General features: G+C 28.8%; 1 pseudogene; it reads left to right on the top strand.

The window, feature by feature from the left end:
* LOC105626982 overlaps positions 1-11,205 on the top strand; it is a 33,684-nt pseudogene extending 22,479 nt beyond the window's left edge.
* Positions 11,206-11,413: the final 208 nt, after the last annotated feature.

The following is an 11,413-nucleotide window of genomic DNA, read 5'->3' as shown; positions in this document are numbered from 1 at the left end:
GAGAGAGAGAGAGATTGGAACTGTAGATAAGATTCAGGCAACGATTCTGTGAAGTTTTTTGTTTATTTAAGCCTTGTTTTGTCTTTTTATGTGAACTATTTTAGAACTATCAATCTTTCTACCATGGTACAATAATTTTCACTAAAATTTTTTAAAATAATTTTAAATGAAAGATGATTTAGTTATAAACTAGATTACTTGATATAATCAACAAATGCAATGGTTATTAAATTATATGTATATTTATATTTATATCAGTATATATATTTATATCAGTATATTTTTACTATCAAATAAATGTACGAAGAAGGAAAGCAGCTATATTTCAATTAACTGTGTTTGTATTTTATAGATTTACATAATATTTATAGGTTATAACTCATAATTTTATACAATGCAAACATATGCGATGTCCTATTGTAATTAAATTTAAATATATACAATTTTTCTTTTTTAATTATATTTTATATAAATGGAAATAATTTTTGCATAGTCGTTTATATACACTTGCTGTCGAATATTTACAATCATTCAACTGAAAATTTTCTGCAAACAAACTTATATTACTTATATTATAGATTTTCAGTACTGGCAGTAAATTTTAGAACACAGCTAAATATAAGATCTGTTTTTTATTCTTGCATAGACTACACTAGAATTATCTTTCTCGCTTTTGCTAACTATCAAACATATATGTACCTATCTCATTTTAAGTTTCAAAAAAATGTATGTAGTTTAATCACAAAATAGCCATAGGGTGCATTCAAAATAATTATTCACTGAACGTTCAGTGAGCTCCCGTCGCGAAAAGTGTCAATGGTATTATCATTATCGAATGATTTTACTATTATACTTGAAGTGTTCGATAAGAAACTTATTCGGTAAAATATTTTATCAATGGATGTAGTCCAATAGGAATATTATTCGATAATGATATATTAGTTACTATTGGATATATTAGTTACTATTGAATACGCATCAATAGGAATATCATTCGATCAGTAGTATAATATTTTGCCATTGGATTATTGTCAATGGGAATATCATTCGTATTGAAAACTACTCATTTATACAATCCAGTGGTTTTAATGGAATTTTATCAATAACAATATTTTACTAATGAAGATTTTATTACTAACCGGTGACAAAATTTTCAATAGTAAAATATTATCCCAGATAATCAAGCGTGCGATATTCTACAATATCCGCATAAAATACCGTTATCGTACTGTTACTATATTGCCACGAGATGGCGGTGTAGAGCGTAACTGTATGATAGCAGTACAAAAAGTGTACATGACATTATAGTACAACGTATCAACACTGCATCTGTATTGCATACTGTTTAGGTATATCATGGTACATAACCCGAATCAATATGGCATACTACTACCCAGATAGCCAAGCGAGATTTAGCATATGGAACAAATTGATGCACTGCATGTATTGTTTTCAAATTGTCGACAATTTGCATTGGAATCTAATGTGAACTGAATTAACATCAGGAGGGCAAATAGATTTTATGAGTTTACAAAATTGTAAAAGTATATACATTAGTATATAAAGTAATTGTAAAAATATATAAAGTACATTGAGAAATAATAAATTCGTCACGTTGACAACAAACTGGCACGCATGATGACAACTTGCCAGCAGTTTGCTTAATTCTAAGGAAGACTTTATGTGACAACAGACAGTTTGTGAAAACACCTTGGCTTTAGTTTGGTGAAATTGAATGCGAAATAAGTGAAAAGTAAAAATGGCAACATATCGCCCTTATGTGGGTATCGATAGAAGAGAAATAGTGGAGACCTCTAATCAAAGATGATAACTGGTACTACAAAAGTACAGCATATGATTTTCTAACTTGAAAATAGTCATTATAATATTAAATATTAGACAGTAGCTGACTGAATGTTCAGTTAAATTGGACAAATTTCTCAGAACCATATATTGAACAGATGTATTATAGCTATACGTCCATGATTATATAAGTGTTTGTGGATCATTAAAGTACAGCGATTTCCATACGATTTCAAAAGTCAGGGGATAGCGGATGGCAGTATGCAACTGGATGAGTGATCACTTCGAAGCACTATAAAATTAATTCCCGAATTTAGGGAAAAACTTATTTTTATCGTATAATTTTCTGATGTTATTTTGAAATAAGATATTAATCAATAATAATACTCATTTTAGCAATAAAACTATAAAATTAATGTATCATTGAAAACATTACTAGCCAGTAATAAAATCCTCAGTGATAAAATATTACCATTGGCAAAAACTCATTCAGCTTACTATAAAATACTATTGAAAATGTCATTCATTTTCAATGAGTTTTTCAATGATACTTTTAATAGTAAAATCATCTATTTTTAGTGACGGGCTTTTTCATCTGATTGATATATTCCATTAGATCCTAAAATATAGATCAATTATAAAAGAAAGAGTTCACTGAACGCTCAGTGAGCAATTGTCGTTTTGAATGCACCTGACGACAATGAAATTCTTGCTTATTAATGATGTATGTAAATAGGTGTTATTTCATTATTTGCGTTATTAAGAGTGCGTTCCGATAAATAGGATGCAACTGGCAATGAATATCGGAACGCTGAAATTATATAGTACATACGCTACGTACGCTAGGATAACTCTGGTATATACACTGGTATCTATTAAAAACTTAATTTATTAAGTATTATTTACTGTGTTTGTAGTAAACGAACTATATCAGTAAAAACTTTGTATTGTCTACTATGAAAAAAATATTGAAAATCCGAAATATTTATTTTTCATTAAAATAATTTTGAAATCATTAAAGTTGAAAATGATCCTTTGGTCGAATTATTTTCTTTGTTTATTAGAGACATAAGAATTATTTATTAGATATATATGAATTTAATTTTTGTTTTTATTAGACGTATTTGTAATGATGAAAATAAAATTTTATAAATAAAAACGTACGTACATTGACAATTTAATTTTTACCGAAAAATTGGAAAAATTCTGATTGAATCAAACTATTTTTGTCAGTCATGACAAAATCAGATTTACGTTGCATTAAATCCGATTTAATTTTCAACCATTAATTGGAAGAAATTCCGATTGAATTGGATATTTTTGCTGATGATGGCAAAATCAGATTCTCGTTACATCAAAATCTATTTCATTATCGTCCGCAAAATCGGAGAAATTCCGATTAAATAGGATTACTTTTGCTAGTTGTGAAAAAATCGGATTATCATTTCATTAAAACTGATTCCAATATCGTTTGCAAATCGGTGAAATTCGAATTAAATAGGATTACTTTTGTTGATTACGAGAAAATCGGATTATTGTTTCATTACGGATTCCAATATCGTTTGCAAAGTCGGAGAAATTCCGATTGAATCGAATTACTTTTGTTGGTCACAACAAAATTGGTTGCATTAAATACAATTTCGTTTTCATTTATGAAATAGGAGAATTTATGATTGAAACAAATTCATATGATCCAATTATAATCCGCATGAAGTGCATTAAATCTGATTTATTTATTTTCAATCGTTTCAATATCCTATTCTCAGTACAAGGATCCAATCGATACAGATTACTTTTGTTTTAATCGATTTTAATCGGCTGTTTTTGGCAGGGATTCTTCCCTTTACGAAAATAGTAAAGCATCAAATACCAAAAATACTACTTGTTTTGCTTCATGTTTACAATGTTGTAAAATAAAAATTACTGGAATTTTGATAAATTTTGATAAAAATAATGACAGTTTAAAATACGCAGGAAACTCAATCTTTCAGAAAAATATATAATATTAGATACAGAATGAAGATAGCACTAAATATTTCCTTCTAACGACATTTGCTTGCAATACGAAATTACTTTTTACTAACTTAATATATAGGTTTAGCTTTTCCTACCATAATAGATTCGGGATATGAATCGTTGTTCAAGTCCAAGTTGTTGATTTTCAGTTTTTAAAATTGCGAAACTGTTGGAAGTAGGCAAAGGTTAACTTAGTTATTAATTTTCGATTGTTTCAGGTTTCTTGTTAAGTTCCGGGCTTGACGTTGCCTTTTTTTCCTTTAAACTACCGTTCAGTCGGCGGTTCACAGAATCCTTTGAACATTTTTTGTTTACATGTTTTTGTGTCAATATAATTTGTGAAGTTTCGATCCACATTAATTTTAATGAAGAAGAACCGCTAAGGAAGAAAATCGATGTCTATTAAGATATGATTTTCTTAGCGCCTGCTTTAGCTTGCTAGTTATCATATTTTACTCTTTAGAATAATTTAATTTTTTTAATACGTCTAAATTTTTGATACCCATGACGGAGATTTCATTAGTAGTGAGCTTTTTTTAAATGAATTATCAACAAGAAACAATGGGCTCCTCCCCAGAATCCATGGAGTCTGCCTCTGCAGAAGGTGGATTGTCCGGGTTACCCGGAATACTACCTGGGATACAATCTTTCGTTTTTGTTGTATCCTTTGTTCAAATTTGCTAGTTTTGATTCACACCCCGGATAGTTTATTTCCCCGAATATATCCTTCGGCAAAACTAATGAATATTTACCAATATGCCATCAGAGGAGACGTCTGGAGGAGCTAGTAACGACTTTCATGACACGAGAATCTATGATTAATATATTTGTTATAATTTGTAATGTACCAGGTGTATTTAAGCTTAAATCCACTTTGCTCATAGGTAGCATTAGTGAGCATAGCTACCCTGGGCACACAACACACTTTTTTTTATGTGTTTGACATCTGTCAATATTAACCAGTGCACATCATCAGCAATTTCATACAACAATATACATTTTTTCTTTCGTAATCATGTTTAATTTTTTGCTAAAAAAAAAGCATATGCGGGAAGCTTTGCTTTTCTGTTTCAATTTGAAGAAATCGGCTGCCGAATCGCATCGAATGCTTATGGAGGCGACAATGCTTTATTGGAAACAACGTGCAGATTGGTTTCGCCGGTTCAATGACAATTTTAACCTGCGTGACAAGAAGCGTGAAAATCGACCCAGGAAGGTTGAGGACTGTCAATTGCAGGCTCTTTTGGACGAGGACGATACCCAATCGCAAAAAATGCTTGCCGAGCAATTGGGTGTTTTTCAAGCAGCCATTTCCATGCGGCTACATGCCATGAGGAAGGTTCAAAAGATCGGAAAATGGGTGCCGCATGAACTAAATGGTAGGCAGATGGAGCGACGCCAAAACACATGCCAAATTCTGCTTGCCAGACAAAAAAGAAAGTCGTTCCTGCATCGGATTGGACAGGCGATGAAAAGTGGATCTATTTTCAGAATCCTAAACGCAAGAAATCTTGGGTTGATCCCGCCCAACCATCAACATCTTCCTCAAGACCAAATCGCTTCGGACGGAAGACAATGCTGTGCGTTTGGTGGGATCAGAAGGGTGTCATCTACTACGAGCTGTTAAAACCTGGTGAAACTGTTAATGCTCACCGCCAACAACTGATCAAATTGCATCGTGCTCTGCGTGAAAAAAAGTCACATTATCGGAAAAGACATGACAAGCTGATTTTCCTCTACGACAACGCACCATCGCACACGTCAACAATGGTCCAAAACTACTTGGAGACACTCAACTGGGAAGTGCTACTCCATCCCGCTTACTCACCAGACCTGGTACCTTCTGACTATCATCTATTTTCGTCGATGGGCTATGCGCTCGCTGAGCGGCACTTCGATTCTTACGAAGATGTCCGAAAATGGCGTGGTTTGCCTGGAAAGATGAGGAATTTTTTTGGCGTGATATATACAAATTGCCCGAAAGATGGAAAAAATGTATAGTTTGCGAGGGCAAATACTTTGAATAAATTTGTTTTTGCTTCCTAGGAAAAAAAAATGTGTTTTTCTGACTAAAAAACAGCGGATTTAAATTTATACACCTGGTAGAATGACCTATTATAAATCTATATCTATTATAAATAATCTTTAATATCATATTTTTTACTTATTTATTACTGTTTATTATTTCTCTAATGCTGTGTTTGGATCATAAGGTTATATAGCGCTAGTGAGCGGTGATCCAATGGAAATATTTTTTAAATATTTATTTTTCATTAATCTTACATTTCACAATTTGTTTTCAAGATAACATTTATTAAACTTTTTTCAACTTTATTCGTAATGAATTTTTTGTTTTATCAAAATAATATTTTTTAATGTTTATTTAACGTTTATTAATTTGTTTTATATTAATGTTTTGTTTAAAATAATATTTTGAAGAAACATTTTTAAACATTTACTTAATGTTTCTCAAACGTTTGGTTTACATTAATTTTTCATTAAAATAATTTCGATGGAACATTTTTTAAATGTTTATTTGTTAAATGTTTTTTATTAAATGTTTGTTTTTGTTATTTATTTATTTAAAATATGAATAAAAACACATTTATTTAACATTTATCTGACGTTTATTATGAATGTTAAAAAAATTTTATTAGTTTCTAAAATTTAAATTAATAAAAAACAAGTCGGAATAAAAATATAATCACAGAAAAGAAGTTAACTAAATATAATTGCGTTAAGTGTATTATATTATATATGAATAAGAATAGTGTGAACAATTGTGTCGATAATTATAAGTGGCGTAACGAATGTACGAGACTCATACCCAATCAGCAATGAAATATTTCTGAAATGTTTTATAAATCAGCAAAGAAATGTTTTCTTTTTCCATTGCAAAAAATGTTTAAAAAACGTTTAATTAATGCGGTAGATCTTTTTTATTAATTAAAAAACGTTTTTTTACATTTAAAAATGTTTTTCAACATTTAAAAATCATTTATTTAACATTTAAAGAAACATTTCTTTAACGTTAAAAAAACGTTTCTTAAAATTATTTGAACAAAATTAGAAAAAATAACAATGTAGAATCTTTTCTTTATTTTTTTTTTTCAACAGTGTCTAAACTTTAGACAATTTATTAATTAATTCTTATTTTTAATTATATTTTGATCTTTTTCATTTACTAGCCGGATTTTGAACTTGGGACCTCAGGATCTTTATTATGATGATCAAGTCGTATCTTAAATATCTCTTCTAATATATACATGATAAATATGTGCATATAGTATAATAGAACTTCTTTATGTGTTGCTTTAAGAATTCCATTATTAAGGACAGGGTTCATTCGAAAAACTTTGAAGAATGTTAGGATTACTGGCACATTAGAATTTCAATCTAATTATTTGGATGCTTAATACTATGCAGATATTCAGATTGGAACTCCACCACAGAATTTTAAAATAATTTTTGATACTGGTTCTTCCAATCTCTGGATACTATCCAAAAAATGCCGATTTACCAACATTGCTTGCTGTAAGTACGTCATAGTGTCACTGCTTCTTTGATATTTACATGTACATTTTAATAATATTATTCCAAATATTAAAATAATCTCAATTGTTTTTTTTCTTTTTTAATATTGATGTCAAAAATAAAAATATAGAAATAAACAATAAAATCTTATTGAATCGTACATGTGAATAAACAATTAATAGGAAATTAAGCTCACAACAGTTGAAGCTGGATCTTTAATGCTTAAATAATTTGGTGTGAATTTATATACTAAAAATCTTAATTTCATTCAATTATTTACAGATTTTAATATGTTTATCATTCAGATCTTTTTAAGACACCTATGAACAATCAATTTTTAAATTGCTAGGTAATTTAACTTTTCATATTATAATACTACGGTAATTCTGTCAGTATCGCGTTTCAAGACTGTAAAATCAATTCGGTGTGGAGTTTGACAGAATTTGATACGTATATAAATTCACACCAAATTATTCAAGCATTAAAGATTCAGCTTCAATCATTCTGATATTTCTTTTATTTCCTATGAATAGAATAGAAATTGGTAGAATAGAAATAATGTTGCAGAATTGTGTTCTATTCATATTTGAAATAAATTCTTAAAATCTTTAAAGTAGCAATTTCAAAAATTAAAATTATTGATAAAATAAATATTATGGAACTAAGCTCTATAATTATTTACAGTTTTGTTTGTGTAATTTATCACACTTATTCTTAAAATGTCAATAACCTTTGATATAAGATAACTCACATGTTAAAGCATAAAATACAAATATATCCAACGATTTAAATTGTTGTTAATTATACATTTAAATTAATAAAGAAATTATTTCTGAATTCTTCGATAATTGAAGCAATTTATTTACTATTTTTTGCAGTGTTACATAATAAATATGATAGCAAAAAATCCAATACATACCAAAAAACTGGCACTGAATTCACTATTCAGTATAACAGTGATATCCTGTCTGGATTTTTATCTGAAGATGTAGTGACTGTGAGTTATTATTTAGCAAACTATTTAATATAGTTTCCAACCAGGGAAATAACACGTTACTTGTAATGACGTTACTTTTCGTTTTATTTGATAACGATTTGGTAACATCGTTACTTTTTTTTTATTAGTAACGATGTTACATCTTCTTTAGTAACGAGTAACGAAATTGGCGTGTTACTCTTGTATCATTACTTTTTTATCACGGCCGTCACGGACAATAAAATTACAAATACTAAATAAACAAAAAACTTTTTGCCTATTTTTGTTTCAATCACTTTCGCTTTAGAACACATAAGAACTAAAAACTAAAATATCTATTATATAATAAAATATTACAGAATTAAACATAAGTGTGTAAAATATTAATAAATGATAAAAATGTTCAAAGATAAATATGTTTCTAAATATCTTATAGTTTATTTATACTCTGTTCTAGAAACCTATTTTATTATTTTAAAAAGTCTAATTATACAGAAAACAGATTTATTCATCGATTTTGATGAAATTTCCTTATCTAAATAGTCATCAACTTTAACCATTAATCTCAGTTTACCGGGCAGAGTGATACTTATTTTTCTGCCAGATTCGTTCATTTCGTACAAAAATGCATCAAATACTCTAATTTCATCAAAATCGATGAATGGTAGACTCTTCTCATCCTGCATAATTACAAAAAAAAAGTAACGAAAAATAACGATTTTTTATCGATACTTTTAAGTAACGGTAACGCGTTATTTTTTAGAATCGAATAATGGTAACGAGTTATTTTTTACCGCAAGTAACGTTAAGGATAACGCGTTATTTTTAAAAAATAACTTTTCCTGGTTCCAACTAAGTTGGAATCTATGAAAATGTTTTAAAAACATTGCTATTGGATAAATCTTTGGATGAGCTATATTCTTGTAAAAAAAGGAATGCCTATTTATTTATGTATTTTTATCTTTTGATTATGAAAATGATGATGCAAAATATAAATATATCCACCCTAGTCATTTTTTTATGAGGCTAGCTCATTCAAAGATTTGCCTGCTTTGTTTTCCAAAGTAAAGCACAATATTTTATTAATAATATCGATCCTATTATAGATTGCTGGCCTTGCTGTTCAGCATCAAATATTCGCAGAAACGATAACAGTACCAGAAACCTTTGTTGCTGCGAAATTCGATGGTATCTTGGGGATAGATTACTCCGTCGACAGAGTGATTCCCGTTTTCTATAATATGGTCAAACAAAACTTGGTATCGCAAGCTAGTTTTAGTTTCCATTTAAATCGGTAAACATGTTTTCGTATATATCATGTATTTCTAAAAATGTTTTTTTCATTCAAATAGTTTTACCATTTTATAATAAGTATGATACCTGTACAGCGATCCCACAGCTGAAATAGATGGTGAAATGATATTGGTGGCTCCGATCCCAATTATTACGAAGGCAATTTGACGTATATTCCTGTTACTCGCAAAGAATACTGGGAATTGAAGATGGAGAAGTATGTGATTAAATTAAATGTCACACAATCACGAATCATATTTTGCCAGCAAATTGTTAACGCTATGATACTATAGGGTTCAAGTGACAAATTACACTTTATGCATGAACTGCGAATTATTGTCGATATAAACACTCCTCTGATAGCTGGACCAATTAGAAATCGAAACTATTAACAAATTGATTGGAGCTATAATACTTCTATTGATGGGGACGCAATAGTAAGTAACTGACTTTCACACAATAGTAACTTACAACAATTTTGTGTAAAAAAGAAATTAAGTGAAAAAAGACAAATAGGAGTTAGGTTGGCGTGATTGGAAAAATATCGTTGGGCAAAATAATATACAAATATAACACAAAATTCTTTATTAAATTAACGCGTTTACATGTTTGACTTATTTTTGAGTTCTCTCAGAGACAATTAAATTACTTTGTTATAAATACAATATATACGAGATGACTAACTTGTCATAGTAAGTTTCCTCCATGTCATTAAAAGAATTTCAATATTGGAATGAAATTCAGATGAACGTTTAAAAATTGCAACAAAAAATATTTTTTTTATCAGATATGAATTATGGTAAAACCAATTTTAAAGAATTTAAATAGTAAATTAGGAAGCTCACTTTCAGTCTTTAGATTAGAAATTTTTTGTCTTAATTTTTGAACATTCATCTGAGTTTCATTCCAATATTGAAGTTTTTTTAATAAAGTAGAGGGAGCTCAACTATAAGAAGTCATCACATATATATTGTATTTATAATAGTAATTTAATTATGTCTCTGAAGGGAGCTAAAAAATGAATTGCATGTAAACACGTTAATTCAGTAGTTTTATGTTATATTTGTATATTATTTCACTCAACAAATTACCAGCTTGATTCCTATTTGCCCTTTTTTCACTTAATTTCTTTTATATCTTATATTCTTTTAATAGTAAGGGATTCTTGTAAATTAACAAATTAACAAATTGAATAAATTACAGAAATAAGAATTAATTAATTTATAATAAATTATTGATTACTTATATGAAACTAATATTTATTATTTTAAAAGGTGAATTGTGATCAAATTTCTGATATGCCCCTGATCAATTTCGTGCTAGGTGGTAAAAATTTCATTCTTACTGGCAAAGATTATGTCTTTAAGGTGAATATAAATGGCTCATGTAATGATTTAAATTATTTTAGAGCAAAAATCACGCAATATATTTTATTTTCCCTAGGATAAACAACTTGAAACATGTATGAGTCATTTCAAGGGTATAGATGAATCTTTATGGATTTTGGGTGATGTATTTATTGGCCAGTATTAACGGAGTTTGACATGGAGAACGATCGAGTGGGATTCGCTAAGTCAAAATAAATATTGATTGTCTTTTCATGAAGTTGCCGCTAGAGAAGATTTAAATGACAACTTTGCAATAATTAACTAAAATTTTCTTAGAATACTATCTTATTATCTAGTAATTTTTACTTGGGTTCCAATACATTGTTACACAAATGTCTACGTAATATTTAACAAAATAAGAAAAAATATGCGATATCATTTCTGAATGTAGCATATCCTCTTT

This window comes from Atta cephalotes, assembly GCF_000143395.1.
Source record: "Atta cephalotes unplaced genomic scaffold scaffold00007, whole genome shotgun sequence".
In the NCBI taxonomy this organism is placed as follows: Eukaryota; Metazoa; Arthropoda; class Insecta; order Hymenoptera; family Formicidae; genus Atta; species Atta cephalotes.
This window is presented reverse-complemented; position numbering and strand designations above follow the sequence as displayed.